This window comes from Agelaius tricolor, unplaced genomic scaffold, assembly GCF_023055355.1.
Source record: "Agelaius tricolor isolate 1412-34295 unplaced genomic scaffold, bAgeTri1.0.p SCAF_6, whole genome shotgun sequence".
NCBI classification, from domain to species: domain Eukaryota; kingdom Metazoa; phylum Chordata; class Aves; order Passeriformes; family Icteridae; genus Agelaius; species Agelaius tricolor.
Genome location: NW_027269266.1, coordinates 50205075 through 50228243, shown reverse-complemented (window position 1 = coordinate 50228243; position 23169 = coordinate 50205075). Strand labels below are relative to the sequence as shown.

General features: G+C 41.1%; 1 protein-coding gene across 2 annotated transcripts in view; it reads right to left on the bottom strand.

Moving 5' to 3' along the window:
- Positions 1–23169, bottom strand: part of EGFR (epidermal growth factor receptor) — a 157719-nt gene that overhangs the window by 76751 nt on the left and 57799 nt on the right. The window lies entirely within an intron of this gene.

Genomic DNA, 23169 nt, shown 5'->3' with positions numbered 1-23169 from the left:
AATCATAACTTCCTGCAAAATCTGCTTGGAATTCCAGATTTTGGGCCAAGGAGCAACTTTGCTGAAACCTGTGTTCCCAGACAGAGTATTTCTAGGAGGGTTGCAATGATTACCTTCAAAACCAGTAACACACACTCTGCCATCATTCATATTACTAGACAAGAAAGTACATTTCTGGCACCATTAAAAATGTATATTTTAAAAGAATTTCCCATCCTGTTGTTATGCAAAAATTGCTTGTAGGCAGTAGACTACATAGCCTATCAAAAAGCTTACAAAATGACCCTAGCATTGATGAACAGACAATCATTTAGTTTTCCAAAACATTTCCAAGTTGGTAAACATGACCATTCATGGAAAAAAAGAAGTTGCCTCTACCACTCTCCTGAATTTCAATTCACTCTGCAGTACACCCAGAGGACCTTAACGTTTTTTTCCTCATCTTGTATATTAAAAATTCAGCTGAAATCTTTCCTGCCTAAACTTAATGAAAATTACAGAGAGACAAAAATTCTTTCTGTCTTTTTTGTCACCACTCACTATCAAATAACTTTTTGGAAGGCTCTGAAAGTGGTAATGCATAGACCAGGCTTTCTAATATGTTTGGTTTCCTAGACTGGGTAAGTCTTTTATGTTAATACTCTTCATGTGAAACCCAGATGGATTTAATATAACTAAAAGAGACAAGAAAAAGTGCATAGGATTAGGGATAGCAAAAAGGTAAGATGCTGTAATATGGGGGAAAAATGCTCTTCCTTGTGGTCTCCAGCTAGACTTAGTAGTTTGGGACCACAGAATTTAAAAAGAACCTAGAGCACGCTTCCAGCTGCTGCACATTTTTACCATTAGAGATTTAACAATCTCTAATATTATATATATATATGTGTATTATAATATAGACACTTGAAGATTCTATTAAAATCCTAAATCATTGAGACCGCTGTTATCAACACAGTTATCCTAAATAGCAATATCTGTTCAGACATACACTTTTTTTACATCCCAGACAGACTGGTGACTATTTGGAGGTTTAAAATGTGCTTATATTTCAGTTGTAGGCAGTTTCCCTCAGAAAACCTCTTTGCCAAAAAATTATGATCATCTTATTTTTTCAAAAACATTATAATCACAAAAGAGAGTGAAAAAGATTTAGTATTAAAGTATTTTGAAAATGTTCATGCACAAAATAATCTTCAAAGGTTGTTTCTGTCCTTTCTCAAAGTTTGAATTATATATATGTCATCAGGAAAAGGCCTCCTATGTTACGAAGGCCACTCTGCACATGTGAGAACTACAATTCTAATAACAACTATTACAAATAAATACAATTAGTTATTCTCCCATCAAAGAATAAAGTTATTTCTGGCCCTAGCAGTGTTATTTGCAGACTAGTCTATGCTACATACTCATTTAAATTTGTTATGATACACCACCCTGCAAAAGAAAGCAACAAATATCAGCTCCTGTAAGGGTAGGACTCTAGAGACAGTGGTATGTCACTTTGACTCCTTTATTGGATATTTGAATTATGATACTGAGCACAACCAGTTCCCTCACACCAAATAACAAGGGCAGAATTAACTTCCAGGAGTCTCATCAGAAACATATTTAAATATATACACAACAGCTTCATAGCTGCACCTAATCTTACATGACCCCAAGCCAAGATCCCGACGACTTCAGGAGAGCAGAATCAGGCACTTAATATTTGCTGAGCAACAAAGTTACACCATATAACAAAAGCTAAGTATCTCTCCAGAGCTTCAAATACTATTAATCTGGGAAAATGCATTCATAGAGTCCAATAATTCCACTTACAAAGTAGATAGTTGTAAGAAGCCAGTATGCACCTCTGCCATGAGTTTCAGCTTCATATTGTGCTCCTAAGTTACTTTCTTCACAATGGCTTAGCACAAAGCTCACTTACACATATGCTCTGAAAAATGTTATGGTAAAAACCAAATTACAAACAGAAAGTAAACTTAAAACAGCAATTTTTAAAAATATAGGGGAAATCCGCACTCACAGCTGATTTCCCTCCCTAATTTTCTACTTAAATATGTCTATCACTGTAGCAAGCCCCTTATACTCTTCCAAGATACTTTATACTTCACTCAGTAGTACTAATAAGCATTTGAGTAATAAAATGTTAACTATAAACAAAAATGTCCTGTTCTTCTTTGCCCCTTCACCAGAAGAGCCAAAAAGCTTAATTCTGTGACACAGGTATTACCGGTTTTATTCAATGCAAAGAACTGGATCAAAGTTCAGAGTCTGAGAATGCTGAAGAAAAACAGACTGCAGATCAGTCAGCTGCTGTTAACCCAATTCATTTTCTCCCTCATACTGGTCTGGAGAAAATAACAAACAATTGGTTTGGGACCAACATTCCTTTCATGCATCAAATCAACTCTTCTTTTATCTTGCTGGGAAGCAAAAAAAAAAAAAACAAAAAAAACAAAAAAAACAAACCCAAAACCCTAACACCCAGACAGACAAATTATAACAAATGTTCATACAAGATATCTCTGATATAACAGTATGCTGAAAACATCTGTACAACCAGATATAGTTCCTGTGTGCAAAACCCAGCTGAGATTGCACAGTCTCACGACCGTGATGTCATGAATCACAAAAGGAAATGTACATCTATACTAAACCCTTGAAGTTATCAAAATTCAATTTAAAACTAAAGGAGACATAAACGAAAGATTTTCTGGCCAGATCCATCTCCATAATTTATTGGACAAGAAGGCTTCTTTGCTGCTTGGGACCTTCAGCTTGGGAGAACTTCTGCTTAACTGCACTGCAGATCACAGCTGTATCACAGGGCTCTCCAAGCAAATCACCACCAGCACTGCAAGATGACAGGTGTTTGATGCTTCCCAAAAAATGGAGAAAAAGGTCAGTACACACACTCCTTAACCAGGTGGGATAGAGTTGGGAAAGTGCTCTATTCATGTGCTAGGTGTCAATAACAGCAGCGATAATGTGCCTGTTACTTAAAGAAAGGGCTGAAGTGTCTGCAGTGCTTTAACCAAAAGTATCTTGTGGACTGGTAAAATTACTGGAAAAAATGAGACTTTACACTTAAGTCAGCGTAGATCTCAGTATGGAAGCCTCTTGACCAGCCCCTGCTTATTTTAACGTCATGCCATTAAACCTAACGCGTGTACAGTGGCTTTTCATAAAGCCTGACCTTTCATAACAAGCCAGTGGTATTACACAACTAACACCAACAAAATACCCATTGCTATGGAGGGATAAAAGAGAAAATACTGTTCCCAAGGGAAAATCAGGCTTCACGACTGGAAGGCAGTGCCACATCCCTCAGCCTACATCATGGGTCACCAGCATGGCCCCAGTCAACTTAAGAGGGTTTATAAAATTTCCTTTTCAACAGAAAAGCCACAGACCACATTCTGTGGCCTTGGGAGCCACCAAGGCATCTACAAATCTTTGCAGCAGACAGGATGTCCCTCTGAAGATCATGTCCATGTTAGTGCCTCAGGTCAGGCAAGGGGATAGAGGAAGAAGTCTCTTCAGTTCATGGATACCTGGACACCCTCCCCAGAGCTCCTTTGGGCTTTTTAAGTGCACTTTGAATGATTGATTCTGGCACTGACTCCACTGGGTGCACACTGTCTCAGGCAGAAGGCCCAGTCTCATTGTATTTCCTGCCAACTAGAAGAAATTAGGCAAGTACCAATACCTTGATAATTTTGCACCTTGGTACCATGTTGGAACAAAGGGAGACCATGCCCTAAGACTTCCCTCTGTAACAGTTCTGGGACGAGAAAGGCTCCAGGCTTTTCCCTGCTGCAGCAGCCAGCAATGCAGCTGCTGAACACCCACTGCATCAGCAACACAAGGACAACCCAAAGGCATCTGGCCAATTCAAGTGGCAGGGGCTGAGCCTGCGTGTGGTAGGAGAAGCCAGAGAAAAAGGCAACACAAACAAAACCTAACCCCACGCCCCCTGATTTCCTCCTTCTAAACAGTACCAGAATAAGCCAGATGTGCGTGTTACCGCTTTTGTCCGGAAAAACTCCTACACTTCAGGTTTTTTCCTTCTTCCTTGTAATGCAAGTCCAAGAAAAATGTGGCAAAGAGAAACATTATGAGCAGTTCCCTCTAGAGGGAAGGAGAGAGATGCCTAGAAATATAATACATAATGACTACAGAGACTGCTGGAGTCCAGGAAATAAAAATATATATAGCCAGTAAACCAAAGAAACATCACCTCTGACGGCTCAGTCTCCACTGATCAGCTTCCAGATGGGGAGGAATTAATTTTTCTTGCTGTTATTCTACCTCTATGAGAAAAGACAGATAGAGCTCTGACTACAAAAAAGTGAGATAATATAATTAGCCAAATATTTGTATAGGAAAATGATGGAAACTTTGTAGGATTCATTTGATTGGAAATGAATAGCAAATAGGCTGGCAAAAGGGCTCCAGCATAGCTTCTCCTCACCACCCAGAGGGAAGAGAATCATTTAATGGGAAGGAACACACTTGCGACCTACCCTAAAATCTATCTCAACTCCTACTCTGTTCGTAGGACAAGCTACAAGCCAGTCTTGTACAAGCCATGCTAGAAGCCTAATGCGACGCTTTCAAAGTGTGAAAATGAAAGAAAGCACCTGCTGTGCTGTAAAACAGAAAGTGCCCAATGTGCTGGAATAACTTGGTTTAGCCATAGCTCCAACATGTTGGAGAGATAGTGCAATGGCAGCATTGGAGGGCTCATTGAGAAAGGCTGTTGGTGGTACTTTGCCTTCTTGCCACCTCTCAGGAGCCAGCTGACCCCTCTTCTTTCTCTCCATCTCTCTAGGGTTTTGAATCCACTACAAAACTCCTCTTGAAGAGTGGGTGTATTCATTAACCTTTAGGGAAATGTCTCATCAGACTAATTAAGTCAGGTGACATTTTATAGGCAGTGAGTGCTTTTCCAGGAATGTTTCTGTACTTGGCAGTAACGTATTTGGATAAAATTTCAGTGTTGTTCCTAAGGCTTAGAGCTGGAAGGAGAAATGAGGACATTTGCGTGATGTGATGAGAAATGGGAAACATGTGGCCGCAGTCTTCCCCTCTGTGGCACGTTTCCTCTGAAGGACCACAGATGAGAAGTGATGGCATACATTAGGAAATACATATGTTTTGCTTTTCTAACAGCCCCAGTCTACTACTGCCTAAAAGTTTGAGGCCAAACCTTTTAAATCATTAAGTTTTCTTTCAGAATTCCAGCATAAAGAGACCAAACCAACAGTGCAAACTATTTCCATTTCTCTCCTTCCTAAAGGCATTTTCTCTCTGTACCACAGGCTTCCCTCCTGAAAACAGTCAGCCCCAACTCCCCAAACAGCCTTTCTGCATCAGTCTCTTTTGGGAAGCTACTGATTTTAACCCTGCAGCAATGCTCCCCCTTGACTAAAGTGTATGTGGGCAAAAGCCTGCACAACTTATTCTCCTGACTATACACTCTCTCCAGATAAGAGCCATAGCTGGTGAAGAAACTCTGGTCTTAATTTTATTTTAATGCAAGTTACTTTAAATGTAGGTATGTTTTGGCTGGCAGATTTAAAATTTCAAACATTTCAGTGGAAAGAGGTAGCCATGCCTCTGTGCCAACTCTGAAGGCATTCACCATTTTGAGGCGTAGAGCTGAAACATAACAGGAACAGAGAGAACCTGGTGCCTGAGAGCACATGGATGTCTCCAAAACCATTCACAAGGAGGAAGGAAACTGACAGTAGACTGGATCTGAGCAGTGGAAGAGTTTAAGACCAGGTTGGATGGGGCCCTGAGCAACCTTAGCTAGGCTGGAGTCCCTTTCCATGACAGGGAAGTTGGAACTAGATGATCTTTAAGGTTTCTTCCAACTCAAATCAATCTATGCCATCTGGATGGCCCTTGTCTTTGAGGTGAGGTGAAATATGAACTCTGTTAACAGCATCTAGTAGCCCTGTAAAGTTTTATTAAAAACAAAACAACTCCCCACACAACCCATGCCAAAACTTAAGGTTTACACTTATCAAGAAGGTAATAAAGAGGGCAGAGAAAAGGTGTGGCCACAAGAATGCTTGTTCACTCTCGTGAGAAAATGAGATAGCATTCTGGGTATCATGATTTTATTCTCTACTGCAGATGCAGAAAAACTTTCAAAAATATCACAGGAGCATTTACAAATATGTCCTTATCAATTGGGGTTGTCCAGACCCATTTTATAATAACAGGATTATGTTTCCTTCTTCCAAATGCAGAGCTATTTAGAAGCTGAGCAATATACCACAAATAGAAATATTAACCAGAGTGGTCTGTACTAAAAAGCCACAGATTTATTTTTCCAATGTATGGACCATAAATATTGTTGGAGAAAGAAAACACTAAACATACACCATCTGGCACACATCTTTAACTTACACACCAAAGTTGTTAGCAGCCTTATTCCAACCATGGATCTATTCTACTGAGGACATTCCAGCTTTTAATGCTGTATTATATTGTTGCAATACACAGCTGAAAAGCTTCCACTATAAACAATTTGTCTGCTTTTTTAGAGCCCTGTTTGGCTTTCTAATGGTCTACAAAGGTTTAGAAGCTCAGCTGGTTGAAATCAAAGCAGCTTCAGGGCATGTGACTTTCCAGATAGCAACAAGTTCTCTAGCAGATCGTACTGTACTGGCCTCTTGGTGATAACAGGAAGGGGCTGGAAGAGATTGTGGTGGCAGCAAGGGAGCTGTTAAAGATCGGTTGAAAGAGCCTCAGCTACTTAAACAGAAAAGCTCCACTAATATTTTTCAAACTTCCTTTCACAAAGGGTGTGCATTCTAAGTAAAAATGCCAAATATACCATCTTTTCTGCTCGCATGACCGCACAGAGAGTAACCCACACAAAAGAGAGGGGGAGCCTTTCAGGTGAAGAATTTAAAAGCTAGGATGCTAATTATGTCCCCAGTCCTTGAAAAGCAGAGCAGTTTATAAACAATGAATCCTTTCTGAGTGCAAGTGCTAGGGTTGAAGCTTAACTGCAAACCTCTGATACTTTGCCTGTGTTTCTGCAATGGCTAACTCTCTCCACATGCAGTATGCACCCAACTCCTATATTCTGAGCTCTTGCTATGTTTAGGGGTTTTATTACAGATTCCTGCAGAAACCTAGTGAGCAATAAACCCATGGACGTCAGTAATGACCATGACAAGGGTATTCTTACTAAGGTTCTCTGAGTCACCCAGTTATTTATCAGTTAACTAGAATAAATATTGACTTGTTCTTTGCACTGTCCTCTACAAATACAAACCCACCAGAGGGCCCAAAAGGCTAAAAAAAAAAATCAAAGTTGCTAAATAAATATGAAAAAGAGCTGGTTATTTGCCCTGGGATTTTCCTGGTGTTTCAGATTTCCAGTTTATCAGATGTTGGCATTTAGAGAATAATCTTAAAAAAAGAAGACCTGATATTAATATAAAAACCTGAGTAGCTGAAGTTTTTGTTGATTTGTTGGCTTGTAAAGAAATCATCCAGAAGAAAAACAAAACCAAGAGACCACTTTTTCATCTGTGGCTAAGCTTTCTTTCCAGAAACAGATAAACACGCATACCCTGATTTGCATGGGTTTGAAAAAATCAACAACGATTAAGCCTGGAGCAATTTCCTGCATCTTTACCTACAAGCTTTATGCTACTCTTTCTCCTCTATGGCATAAATTCTTATCTGAGTGATCTCATTTTTGGCACCCAAATTGAGGCATCTTTCTTTCTATTTCCCAACAGAATCAAAATATCAGCAGAAATACCAGTCACAGTCTGAGTGATGCAGAAGAGCACCTGAAAGCAGAAGCCCTCAGCATCTTCATCTGAGCACTTGGCCAATAAGACACTCAAAACCACAGGGCACTTGGCAATGTGATGCTTTTGTTTACTTGCTTTTATCTCACCCATAAGAAGTAAAAAAGTAGTGAAGACAATAGAGAAATCAGTCTCCACTCAAAGTCACTCATGCAGATCAAACACGAGTGCAGGCCTGGCTGCATGTGACCTCATATATAACTTCTTCTGTTACTGTAATAACAAATCATATAAAAGATATGGGCTCTTAAAAAAGCACAGGTTCACATGACAATCTTTCAATTCTCCCCCAGCCCCTTAATTAGCAAACAAAGGCTCTAGGGAGCCAGAACAGAAAAAATTTCCATTGACCTTGGTGCTGTTTTCAGTTAAAACTTTGACCTCTCTCTCTCTGGGCACCAGTATAAAGCTGGCTCTTCTATTCCTCCACCACTGGGCAAACTGAACACGGCAACTCCTACCCAGCTGTGAGGTCATGGAATGGTGGGCCAGAAGTGGTGGAAAAGGAGATCATGACATACCAACAAGGAGGGCAACTGGGGTTACTGTGATGAGGCACCATACCCAGGAGACACAAGAAACATCAATAGAGAAGCTCCTTTAATTCTACCACTCTCAAAGAACTAAGTGCCCAAAAGTTACACTGAGAAGGGAAAGATAAAGCCCAGGAAAGTAACACTTTGAGGAGTAACTGGCTTTGGTTAAATGGTCTATATTATTCAGGATGATAAGGGACACTTGTTGCCTGAAAGAGCCTGTGATGTACATATCAATGTTCTGCTGCTGGTTTACAGCACTACAAACCATACTAACAACAACTTCCCCTAAGAAATTAGTATAAGAAATAAGAATAGTAGCAGAAATACCTGTTCAAGGCTGTAAAAGGAAAAATCTTTCCTTTTTATGAAAAGAAAAACCTAAACACTCTATTTGGATGGCTGTCAGACTAACACTTTGTGTTATTTCCCTGCTACAGCTGTGCATTTGTAGCCATACCTAAAAGGGTACCATTCTAGAAAGTGAAGGTGCTCTTTCTTGATGTTTTTCTTTCTGCATGAACATGGAAATGGAAATCCTGGAGGCAAATGAATTTAGCTCCTCAAATGAAAAGCACATATTTAATTCCAAGATACTGAACACACTAATTTAATTGTTTTTAATAAAACATGGGCTTGAACAAAGTGTTTTTAATAAAGATCAGACACCAAGGGCTTCTTTTAATGTTTTCAAAATCAGTTTTAATCTCACACTTAATGAGATGCATTTCACTTTTCTAGAATTCCAACCCTCTTACAGATAAACTACTTAAAACAAAAGAAAAGAAACTCAACTGGCTTCAGAATCACTCCAGCTGCATGGCCCAGCTGGAGGGAGACAGAAGGCATTATTCCCTGTTGACTCCTTCAGGGGCTGGAAGGGCCCAGTGTTGTTCTTGACAGTTTGATACTTTAGGCCAGTGCTGGGGGGAGGAGAAGAGACACATTCTCCCTGGCTTACCCGGGGATGTGCTCTGCATGCTGAGATGTACGTGTGCCATTGGACGCTCCCCTTCTGCTGCCTCTGCTGACGGGCTCCATCAGACCCTGGGGCATTAGGCAGGAGCACATCCATTCACTTGAGCAGCATTTCAGTACCAGATCCCCGTGTAAGTAGGTGGAATTTTAATTAAAGAAAGAGAAAACATGTTAATCTCATTAATAACCGTGAAGGGGAAACCCCACTAAGATGAAAGTCTTGTTTTGTAGGAGCATTAGAAGAATATCCTTATGACTGGAATGTGCAGTGCATTTTGCTGGTCTGTCCATCCATCCTTCTCTTCAGAAACTTTTGGTCAGCTGGGGATTTATTTTGTGAGAGGAGGTAACATCATGCTCTTAGTCACTACTCTTGTACTAGGTACCAGCAAAGCTAAGGGAAGAATGTGTTGAATAACAAATAACACATTAGGTCAGTAAAATCATCCAAAAGGGAACATTCTAGTGATGGTCTCTGTAGTGTTGCATGTGCAGTGGGACTTTTATAAAGAGGCATTTTTGTGAGGTACATGGCAAAGTACATTACAGTGTGTAATGTAACTGTAATGAGGCACGTGATAGTACTTTAAAAAAAGAAATGCAAGTATGGCAAAAAATGACAATTGAGTGAATCAAAGAGCACCACTGGTATTATAAAATACTATTCAGATAATTGCACAATCATAAGGGTTGCAGTTTGTGTTATGCTGGCTGTTTACACATACAGTCAAAGCAGACTCAGAGCTAATAAAAATACATTTTTAAACAAGACCTGAGAGCAAGTAAGTCCCTCCTTTTGTTAAAGAAGTAAAGAAAAATTCCTTGACATACAAATAATTTGGTGAAACGTAATTGGCTGATGGATGAGAAAGAGATGCAGGTTACAGAAAGAGAAGATAATTTAGCTGAACAAATTTTCAGGGACTATTTTGGCTATTTATGTTCTACTTTCCAGCTGTGAAAGCTCTTATTCACTTGACTTGGAAGTTAAAATAGTCCCCTCTCCATAAGTAAGTAAATGAAATTAAGTATAGATGATAATGTTTGTAAGCTCTGGCCTTAGAGCTCCCTTTGAAATCAAAGAAAGTAAAGAGTGTTTATCACCTAAGAAACTTTTAAGTGTCCATTTGTGCCCTTACTTTGCAGGTTTATCTTCTGTTGACTTAAACCAAGGACAAGATTAGACTCAACAACTAAAAATTCCCATCAGTTTGTTTCAGCACAGGACTATTTTCTGCTCTGTATTTCACAAGTCTTGGATTCTTGGGCTGTGGCTTAGATGCAACTGCTGTAAGAAGAGATTCCAATGACCATGAAATGAAAATAAAACACTTGTCTGGCAAGTGGAATAACACCCAGTTCATTAGAAGGGGTGCTCTGCTGGTGAATGTCATCCAAGCCACCCTGTAAATAAAGTGGCTTTATTTGTATTAGGCAAACAATAGACAATCTAGACTTTCTATCTGGTGAGTTAAATCCACATGGCATATCCATGACAATTTTAGTTTTAGGGGATTTGTAAATGCTCTGAGCAGTTAAATAAAATAAATAATTTTTCAATGCTCTTATAACTATACTGGCTATGAAACAAATGCAAAGGCCAAGCACTCAAAAAACAGCAGCACATGTTTTATCTAACAGACCTTGTCAATATTGTGCTGGATGTCTTTCTTTAGCAGTCTGGTACAGCATACGGCACTGAACTGGTTGTGCCACAGGGTTTTTACCTGGCAATGGAACTTCTTGCATGCAGCTCAGTGCTACTTAAATTAGAAACCTTAATTAATTTCAAAAATCTAATTATGGTCTCTAAACAATGAGCTGAGAATTCATGCTTGGGAGATGGCTGTCATTAATATAATCTGACCATAACAAAAAGAACATGTGAATTTTATATAATTTCGTCATTGCATCTGGTTTAGCAAAATTAATCCAAACCTTCCCAGAAGTCAAAAGCCTGCCATTTCCAGGAGACATCTGAAACTTAACAATATTCTTGTGTAATGCATGGGATGAGTTATGTCCTAAGTGGGTGTATAGTTTGACACCGTACCAATATATTTTTTCCATCAATGGCAGCTGCCATCTGCACAGAGAGAGAAGTTCCAGTGAATGAATGTTATCACCAGACATTATCTCCTGGGACTCAGCCTCAGGAATTATGTTTTTCTCTTGCAGTGTGGAAAGCTGTTCAGTGTGCTGCATTTCTGCAGAGCACTGTGGACAGCATGTGGGAGCATTGTGGACAGCATGTTCTCTCATTTACTTTAGAAACATAATAAATGACAGGGTTTGCATTTGATTACTAAAATATGCCTCTCACCTTATTCTCCTTGGGTACACATAGAAGGCACCTATTAAGAGTCCTAAGGCATGACTTGTGAACACAAGAGTATTAACCACAGCAACTGGATGCACTTAAGAAAAGCCAAGACCAGCTCTAAGAGTAACATACTGGCAATTGTGATTGTAGTGGTTCTATTACTGGTGCTTCAGATGGTTTTGGAGCTATAAGGGAGAAAGAAGAGGTTCAAGGACCCTGTTTTTCACATCCAGCAAATCCAAATAGGCTTTGTTTGCATGCCCTCACATTCATCCTAGTCTCCAAAGCACTTAGACTAAGAGTTTAATTAACAGATGGCTTACGCATAATTTTTTAGGACTATTAAAACTGTCTTAAGATGGATGAAGTCTCTCAGCAACTCACTTGGGTTTTGGGCACAGCAAGGCAGTGAGGGACAGGCAGGCCACCCTGGGAGTGATGCTGCCCAGCCCCTCGCCTCCTTCATGCCCACAGCTCAGAAGATCCCCACATGATGCAGCACAAGCTTCTTCCTGGCCATAAGCACACTCCACACTCACTTGCAACATACACTCACCCTTTGTTTGTCTCCCATAAAGCCCCTTCAGAACATTTTAAGGAAATACTAATCTAATTCCTGTTGAACTACAGCAGAAGTCAATAGCTTTATTTGGGTGTTCTAAGCTTAAACAAACAAAACACAAGAAATAAATGCTATTTGTCTAGCAGAGTTTTGCAGACTTGGGTGGTTGACACAGGAGGATGTGTACACCAAGTGCTGGTGCATGTGTGCACTCATGCAATTGCAAAGGCTTTACAGGCCAAAATGTCCAGCTGCTCACCCTGCACCCAGTTTTGAAGAACAGAAACTTGTGGTACAATATGAGGGTAAATCTGGGGTTCAAAGATCACATAATTATTTTCTCCTGCTCATTTGCCCTAACACAAATGACTTACAGTCTTTCTCTTCCTATTCTACAATTATCAATTCCTGACAAAAATGAGAACCTGCAATTTTTGTCATGCACAGCAGTTTTTCCAGTGGCTCACCTACATGTTGGCTGGATTTCCTACTTTATATCTGAATAGCAACCAGCCACAGCTTATCCCAAAGAGATGCTAAGGATTCACATCCCCCCAATCACTGTACTTCATAATCTCCAGATCTGCTTTAGAATTCCCAGCATGTTATTGGTAATAGCTTTCATGCTCTCCCATTAGCACATTAAAGACCTACTGCAACTGCACTCACAGAAGGGGATAATTAGGCTAAACTGGCAAACTTCTGAAGCAGCTTTTCTATAAATAAATAAGACCCTATAATATAAATAATAACCCATTGATATATGTTAAATAGTAGATTAAGGAGAGGAGGAGCTTTGCCATTTTCTCTTGGACTGACTATAATATCCAGCTCTCAAGCCCCCAGTTTGCTGCTGGAAAGGAACAGGAACTGGGGGCTCCTGGCTACAGCCCTGGGAGCAAGAGCAGTGCAAACCCCAAGGGGATGGCTGGACCAAGAACTGAGAGCAGTTGGTGGTGGTGGACTGGGGGTCAGGAATGTGAGCTGCAGGTCCCAACTGGAATTAAGTGTGCAGAGTGCAGGTGGGGCAGTCACATAAAATGCCACTTCTGCTTGCAGCTATCGACTGCAGATGCACAAGTTCACAAAGGGCCTTGAGATCCCTAGGGACCTGTGTGTTCGGAGCATAGAATATGCATTATCAACACAGTCTGCACCAAATACACACATTTAGCTTTAGAGAGGATATGCACTCATGCTCCAAACCCAGCTAAGGCAAAGGGAACAGCACACACACCAGTACACACACACCAGGCCCGCCAGCACCTCTGGGATGAAGCTAAACCTAGCACACATCAGTGGAAGCCAGTAAGTGTGTAAGTGCACAAGCTGGTAGCTGGCAGGACAGCTGGCCATCACTAGGACAGCCTTCAGCAGCCTTGCACTAGCACTGCCCCTAGCTGGGAGCATGTCCACCATGAGATCTCTACCAGCCTGCACACTTGAACACAGCAGTCCCATTTTGGTGTCAGGACACAGTAAACCAGGAGAAAAACCCTTGGTGAAACTTTGCAGCTGATTAGCTTGACTCAAACAATATTCAACATAAACTGTGGAGGAACAAACACATAAAGGATAAATCTCTGCATACTGGATTTTTTTAGTACACAACTAGCTCTTTGGCTTGAGTAATGTCACAGGGCGATTACTGCTTGCATTAGAAACACTGCAAAAAAATGCTACAATGCCTTTTTCTTTTCTTTTTGTGAGCTCAGAAGTGCAATTTAAGCTTCCAAACAGTTCAGTGGCTCTACAAAAGGAGAAAGAAAAGAATATTTTACTTGCTAAATAGTCCTTTCACAGGATAAGCCAAATACAGCAATAAACTTCAGCACTTCAGAAGGGGAATTGAAACTGCAGCTCTGCAAAGACTCACATTTAGCATAAAGGAGTGGACTGGATCTTTTCTTTCACATATGTCACACAAGGGAACATTTCTTTCAAGTGCCAAATGGTGTGGTAATAACAGAGGTAACTCACGCTATAGGACACTTACTTGACTTTACTGTAAATGTCACATGCTCATAGGTGTCCCACTGTACTGTAATTTGCTTTATAATGTCGCATTACCTTAACAAAATAACAATCTCAGATTTTATTTTTAAAGTTAAAAAGACCTCACAATTCACTTAGAAATTGCACTGAAATTTTCTGCATTTGATGTGATTTACCATACATGTGTTTTAGAAGCTCGTTGCCTGAAAACAAGGAAATAACCTTTCTCTGAGAGCTGCCCACTGGCAGCTGAGCATCATCTGCTGGCTAAAGCCCAAATTCTCCTTGTGTTATGATTTTGAAAAGATGATGATCATAAAAAGATCAATATCAGATTAGGGTTGTCAGATTCTAAGTCCCACTCCTTAAACTTAGAGAATCATAGAGTATTCTGAGTTGGAAGGGGCCCAGAAAGATTGTCAAGTCCAACTCCTAAGTGAATGGCCTGGCCCCTACAGGAGTTAAACCCCAACTTTGGCACTGTTAGCACCATGCCTCAACGACCTGAGGGTCTTCTCAGTGTTCTATGTGATACTGCACACAATATCCTTGGAAAAAGGAAGGGCTGAAGCTAATCAGCTTGGAATTACTTCTGACCTGGTCCTTGGTGTCTCAGATCCATGCATCTCCTGTCAGTTCAGTAAGCAGAGTCAGAAGAGAAGCAGCAAAAATAACTGTTTGTTTTTTCCTGTCACTGCAGTGTCACTGCATGCATTATTGTATGGCCCAGTTCACACCAGCTATTTTCTCAATGTACTATTCCTTCTGAACATCAGAAACATTTGAATGACAACTTCTAAGCAAACACACCAACTAAAACACCCTTTGGGGTTTATCATCCACTGCCTAATCTAAATTTATCACAATATTTCCAGCATGCTTCAAAGCAGAGGAAAGGAAGGAAAAGATAAGGGGTTTTGCAATGATTAATAAAGGAATGCTCTTATCTGATCCTCCTGCTCATGAAATATACAGAAGTACAATAAGCATTTAATATCTATAACTTCTGGGCAGCCCTAACAGAAGAAGACTTCTTTTGCAATCAGTGTGGTACCAGCTGATCAGTGCTGCTTGATTAAAGCAGGCATGTAATGCTTCTGGGGTCTCATGAAGGTGAGTCCCTAAAGCACTGACCAGAAGATAAACAGGATGTTTTACTGCCATAGGTTTTTTCCCTCCCCCATTGTTATTATTGACTAGGGACAAAAAAAAGTTTCCAGATGAAAATATGCGTGAGTGTAATGGAAATGACATGCGGGCAGCAGCTTCCCTCCCCCATTTGGCTGTCAAACTGAGCTCAGTCTAGAGCAGCCCAGCAAACTGCATGGGGGGGAGGAGTTGGGGGCTGAGGGGGAGGGCTCAAGTGGGCAGGGGAAGCAGTGAAAGCCTAAATAAACTTTGACTATTAGATAACTGGGCTATTATTGCTCTGTAACACTTCCTGAATGGCCTAGAAAAACACAGAGACAGTTCTTGTTCCTGCCTGAAGGAAACAAAACACAAGGATGAGTGCTCAGTATGTCAACTAAAAACTCTGGTTGTTTCCTTCCTTCCTTCCTTCTTTCTCTCTCTTTTCATTAGTTTTAATTTGAATTTGTTTCCTTTTTTTCCCTTGTCCTTCTTAAAAACCATGCTGTATACTTAGCCAAAGCCATGAAGACCCTCTTTCCATGCAGAAAAACCCTATTTAAGTTTCTATTGCAGGATGCAAGCCCCACATGTGTAATGCAATGCACAGGCTGCAGCCACTGGGGCTGCAAGGAGAGGCATCTCACAGCCCTGCCAGCAGCACTCTGGCAGCTGCAGCTCCCCAACAGCACCTCTGCAGGGACATCTCACTCCTTCACAACTTGGAAAAGTTTTTTTCTCACCTAAGTCACTTCAATCAAGGATATCCCCTGTTGTTAACTTTCTTGCATGTAGGATACTGTTGGTATGCTAAAGCTGTTAGACTCATTAGGGAAGCACCTACACCAGTCATGTATAATTACAATTCCTCAGACTCAAACCAGATGCTCCAGACTGCCACAAAAACAGTAATGTGTGCTGTTTCTATTCACTGATCTCTTTGAAGGTGAAAGCAGTGAGAAATAGGTTGCTCAACACCACATTTGGAAGACAGTGTGACCCAGAGTTACAGCTGATCTTTCTCTCTGACACTCTTACAAACTTCTCCATTCCTCTCCATCTCCTCCTGGTCCATCAAGCACTCTCCCCATCTGGTGTGAGTCCTGCTCTGGCTGCTTATCTTGCTGCACCCACAGAAATGTTGCCATAAAATGTGGCAACCAAGACCATCTGAGTGCACTGCCTCCAAGGCGGTGACACAGCTCCCCTAACACGCTCACCAACCTCTGTACCAAACAGCAGCTTTCTATTAGCATGCTTTGCTAGTGCCCTCAGACAACACCTGGATTTTCCACGTCTTTACATACTCTTTGTTGTGCTCCTATATAGCAGTTTTTACTTCTTCCTCAGCTCCCTACTGCTCTGTACTTTCTTCACAGGCATTGCCCTTTCCTTCCCCACTTAACCACTTTATAGCCTTTCTTTTTGCAACATTCAATATAAAGTCCCCATGGGCTACCATCTCTGTGGTGGAAGAAGGGTGGATCTGTGCAGGACTCCTCACACCTGCTCTTCTTTTGAGCAGCACCAGGCTGGCCACTGGGAACAGCCACTGAATGGGAATGTCAAACTGAAAAGTACTGGTCTGCAACTGGAGATAATGGGACAGCCTGACTGGACAGACACCTCCAACCTCCGTGTGCTCAGAAATGAGCAGGAAGTATGTCTCTTACACAGACACACACACAGTGAAAAAAAAAAAAAAAAAAAAAAAGAAGAGAATAAGAAAAAAAAAAGAAAAGGCCAAACCTCAAATGCCCTGTTTTTGGTCTAGTGGCCTTAATATGTTGCTTTTCACCCAAGCAGGGAATATATTTAAAAACCAGAAAGAAGCTCTAGACCCAGGAGACCACACAAAGGTATTGGGAAGGACAAAGAGAGGTGAGGAGGGGAAGGAGAGTTTTCTGGAGTGTAAAATTGAGCTGGCGGCAAATAAGAGGCAACAAAAATGCTGAAATGGATTTCTGGTGCAAATAATTGCGATATAATTTTTCCTAACTCCTTGTTGATATTCACCCAAATTGTTCCTCATAATAACTGTTCCTGGAAAATGGAAATACTGAGAGGGGGGGAAAAAAGAAGTAAATCTGAGTGAAAGCAAATTCTGCATTTGTATTTTCGTGAGCCGCCAACATAAAGCATTTACCAGCTGTGAGCTCATCCAAAACGTTCATGGGTAGAAAAGTCATTTTGCGGGACTGGAAAAAGTGATGTTCTAACTGACTTAAAAGTCTAAGCTTTTTTCCTCTAGTTTCAGCACCCTAGGAACATTGAAGAGTCAATCCAGGAGCCCTTGTAATCATAAACAATTCTTTTTCTAGTTAGTGGCTGTTTAATTTTTTTTGTTCCCAGAAAGGTTGTCATTAAACAAACAACAGGGATCACATATGAAAAGAGAGACATCTTTGAAGCCTGAACAAAGAGAAAGCCATTCCAAAACCTCTTAAAATGAGCAACCAGACAAGAGAGAAGGATGGCATAGGATATGACTCAAGGTCTGACACACTCCTCCAAGCCCTGATGACTGACCTTGATGGGTTGTTCCACTGGGGAAAATAAACCTCTCCAGAGAAAACAAAGCCATTACACACAAAATAGGTGAGGAAAAAAAAGGAAGCCCTACCTCGATGTTAAGCAGCCCTGTCACTGCATCCTGTAGGTTTGAATCAAGCCTCAGTGTGGGCTGTGGCTTGGAAAGACCTTGTACATATCGATGATGAAGCAGTTGCTGGTGTTAAACTGTTAGAATAGTTGTTACATGGCTCCTCCTGTTCCACCTCAGCAGTAGAGGTGGTACCAGACCCTGCAAACACATTCATGAGGTTTCCAGGAGCTGTTAGACCCATCCCTGTGAGGGTGGATAGCCTCAAGCCAATAGAGCACATTGGCTTCAGTCTTTCTCCTGTGATGAGGTTTCCCTCCTAAAGAGCTGGCAGGTGAAGTCCTCTCAGAAACAAGATTGTTCTACCAGCTCCCGTGTGTGCCTGACACTGGCAAAGCCTCACCCAGGAACTCCAGCAGCATATGGAAAAGCAACAGCCTGTGGTGTTATTGAACCCTTCAGGGAGACTCAGAGCTCTTCAGGGCTGCTCTGAGAAAGCAACTGCCCTAAAAATGATCAGACCATAAACACACTGGAAATCAGTTGTCAATGTCTTTGTTGAGAAATTGCAATTAAATACCAAATCTGTGTAAGTGCTAGCTTTTAGTTTTTCCTGTGCCATTATCAAGTTCCTGTCTTCTCTGAAGCAGCACTTGTTGAAATTTGTCCATAAAGGTGAAGTCACTTGCCATGGCTGAGTGCAGTGCAAGGGCCGGTGTCTGTTATCACATGGTAAGTGATTATCAGAAAGGGTTACACCTAGATCATACAGTCCATTTATTCAAGCCTGAAGGAACATTCCCACCATGACTGAAGCAGGGGTTTTGAATTGAAAGTATCACCACAAAGAGAAGGCATAAGCAAATTTGGGGAAAATGGCCTCAAAAAGAGACACTGTTTGTAGCAAAACTCTTAGGTCCTTGATGCAAGCATTTCAATGCAAGACAAAGAAAAGGAAACAGAGACTTCCCATGTTCTACTTTTATTACACTTCCCCCAGGAGAGGGACACTCACTCCAGTCTTAAGAGAGCAGCTCACCACTAAGGTGGGAAGGTTTTCTGCAGCTCTGTATTCATAAGAATGAAATTTCTTTTAAGTGCACAAAGACAGAGTACTCTTGACAATATACTGTTAAAGTGAAGTAACTTTGAAAGGGAGAAAAGTACAAAACCAAGTTGTTTAACTGGCTAACAGTAAAATTTTTCTGGTTGAATGCACTTACCTCTATTCTCATTTAAATGAAAAGAATGTACTCCACTGAGTCTGGGTAACTAAGGAAATTGACCAAAAATGAATGAATGAAAGAAAGAACTTAAGTTTCACTCTAGTTTCTTTTATAAAGCTATCTGATGAGCACATTTCCTTTCCTCGTCCTCAGCCCCCAGAAGCAGTGGCAAGGCATCCAATTTCACAGGGATTGTCATTGCTTTATCTGGATAATTCTATTAAATGAAGCTGAATCCCAATCCCAGTTTTTTACCAAGTGATACTATTACCAGAATGATGCAAATGGAAATCTAAGAAACAGGACAGAAATGTAAAATGTGAAATGAGTTTCTGAATATGAAACCAGAAGGGGAAGACATGCAGAAGGTCACTGTAGTCCTTTCATTCACTCTGTACTAAGGTTTCCTGTGAGTGCAGAATAGTGGCTATAAATTGGGAACACAAGTCTGAAATGTTTCCGCTTCTTAGCATCAAGCTGAGATAGCTGCTAAGAAAAGCTTTGCAATTGTGCCTGCACATCTACCTCTAGGAAACAATATTTTAAAAATTCAAACAAAGAAAACCCCAACAAAGCAATAAGAAAAGCAGGTGCAATCAGTTACCAAATAAAGTACACTAATATATCTGAAAGTTTCAATGAGAGGCATAGGTGCCCAGAATCCCCTGGGAAACATTTCATACCTTGTAAAGCTGAATAAACCACATTTTCCAGATTATTGAGGGCAAAAGATAAGGATGCCTGATGAAATAGCAAGGTAGGAACAATTTGCAGGACTGCCTTTCTTTTGATGTCTGCCCATGTCAAAAACCCCTCATCGTTTGCATTACTGTCAGTACCATGGGAAACCTCAGCCTGTCTCTTCTCCACAACAAGAAGGCAGATCTGGGGCACAGTGGGCTCCCAACACCCTCAAACATTTTGGGGAGCTTTCATGGTACAAAACTCCTCTGTCCTTTCCAAAACAGAAGATTTCTTTCACAAACCATACTGAACATGGGAGTTTTTCAGCTGTAACAACATGAGACCAACAGCCTGGGCAAAGACACAGTTTATACATCTACCAACTGCTTGTTCATTCCAATGGCAATGTGGCACTTTGATGCTTGCTGTCTTGAAGGCCTCATGTGCTGTTCATCACACATCAGTTCTCTTTCTCTTCCACTGCTTTATCACCACTAGCCCATGAAGACTCTGGGCTTGGTAGTTAAAGATTATGGGGTTCATTTATTTCCCCACTGTAAATGCTTTCCCACTGAAGCCACTTGGTGTCAACCAGAATGTTAAACAACAAACTTGAAGTGTAAAACATGGAAAAGCCATAGTCTCCTCAAGCATTTCCAATTCTGCAATGTAAGTATGTTGCACAATATAAAAAGCAGTGTTCTATTTTTCACTTAGCTTGTCACAGCATGGTTACCTCCAGCCATTTGAGGACCCTTGTCCTTTCTGCTTCTTTTTCCAAGCCTGTGCCTATCTCTAGCCCAACTCAAAGCATTGCTGTTTTTCATGCCCAACACTTTAATCTCATCAAACACCACTTTCATCTTGTGCCAATGTTCTTACAGCTCTCACTGTTCTCACAGCTAAGAAACACCTCTTTCTAAGCAATCCTAGGAAAAAAAGTAGCTAAAATGCTGCAGTTAATGATCTAGATGAGGAAACATTACCTCTGTGCACTAGACTGGGCCCCATCGTGCACCTCCTGCACAGTGCTAGGTAAGTAATTCACTTTCCCTCTATCTTTGCAGAGCCAGGCACAGAAGAGTTGAATCAAAACTGGATTTGCTAATATTTGCAAAGCGCTCATTGGTCATATTACTACTTTATTACAGAGGTGACCAGCTTTGCTGCAGGGACATAGCTCTTCTCCTCCACAGCTGAGCATTTGTGAAATAACCAGCTGACCTAAAAACCTCATCAACCTCCTGCGAGACCTGCTGCAGCACAGGGAGGAGACTCTGGGGCAGAAATCTCATTTCATCTTGTTAAACAGGCTCAGCTACAGAAAGTTAACAAATTGCTAGAGAACCGTGCAAACCCCTGTCAGTGCATGACTGCAGCAGAGCACACAGACTGTGAGCCATGTGAAAGACTGGTGAGGTCATGAAGCAAAAAAACAAACTACAGACTAGTAAATTAAGAAGAGCTTGTGTGGGCAAGTCTGCCTCATTCCCTCTGGTTTTTGTAGTAGGAAAGGTGCCATTATGAAGTGGCTGGAGCGAGTTAAACACCTTTCAAGTGTGTTCTAACAATTAGTGGTATTATGAAAAAAAACCTTGGCATTTGTTTAAAAAGAAAAGTTGTCTTATTTAACTACAACTCCAGTGTTTAAAGTATTAATAGCTGCCTATGCCACTCGTTCCTACATGCTTGCATGCTTTTCAAATTGCATTTGGTAAAGCTCAGTCCATCTGTTTTCCCACACTCCATCAACGCATGCAACAAAGTGAGCAGAGGCTACCTACAGTAGGGTTGTGTTTTGTTCAGAACTTTCTGCTTGCATACCAGAAATTCAGTGCTAATTCAACATGCTTTGGGCACATTCAAGCTACAAAAGGAGGGGGCTCAGGAAGGGGAGGGGAGAGAGGTTTTCCCTCATCACCATACACTCACTTCCAGATGAAAAAGTGCCCGGGAAGGATTTGTGGAAGCATTGTGGAAGCCTGGTTGCATACCAGCGCCTCTCGACTCCAGGACAAACCTGTTGCAACATGACAATATTATGCAGCAGAAACTGGACAAGCAGCTGCTAATTCACTGCACTAACTTCAAAACTCATAAATTTTCTTTTCAAACCCATCCAACAGGACAAAGAGAAGTCTGTTTGAGATTCATCACAAGTTCCAGGCTGGTGGCTAATTTGTATGAAAATAGGTATGGTGGCTCCTGTAAATAGCTCTCCTCAGATACTCTGTAGGTAAGTGGCTTGGGGAGCATTTGAAAAGGGATCACCCCTACCTAATATCAGCCTGCATCAAGCCTAGAAAGAGACAAATGCTTGGATGTGCAGCCCAAAAGGCATGGTGATGTAAGGGGTCTTCATAAAGAGATCCAAGGAGGAGAAGGAGCAGAGGGAGAAAATGAGAATATGCTGCTTGTGGCTTTTCAGGTGGATTCTTCACCAGCCATACATTCTGGTCCTCTGTTCCTCCATCCCTTCCTGTCCCTGCCATGCCGTCTGTCTGTCTGCCACCCCCTCCATTGCGCCAGCACAACTGTTTCAGCAGCCGCATTCTGTGAACCGGACTAACAGGTCGGGCTCCAAAAGGAGGAAAAAGAACCAACCCAACCTAAACCATTTTAATTGCCAGGCTATTTTTAAATTCTCCAATGTTGCACAGCATGGCAGGTACAAGTGAGGGGGTGGCATTTATCAGCCCAAGGTAAGGGCAAGTGGAGAATGAGGATGCTCTTAGTGGGTAACACCAGGAAAGATTTTGTCAAATGAAATGTACATCGTAACTTTCTCCTCCATTATAGCTCCCAATGGCTGCTTTGCCTGCCATTTCTTTCAAGCTGATCTGATTCTGGAGTCATATTAGCCTGTGTCCCAGCACAGACATTTAAAATCACTTCTAATGTCTTCAAGCTTCTACATTTTGACTTAAAAAATATTTAAACAAAACTACTTGCTCTTTGAAGAAAGCTAACCACACAAAAAAATTTCAGAACTTATTTTTTTAAGGATTCTTTGGCAGTGTGCACAACCTACATCAAATGCTAGTTCAGCACTGCATGGCCATCACATGTGCTATGAAATTGTCTGAAAATACCTGGGGAAAGACACTGTGGTGGACAAACCCCACTCAGAATACAGACTTATGCAAATGAACTGGCACTACCATCCCTGGAAGCAGTTTTAGGTGAAGAAATGAAGTAGCTATCACTTAAATCTTTCATGTAAGAAGCTTTGGAGGCTTTTTTGGAAGCAGAAACAATCTTCAAAATCCACAAAAGAAAAAATTT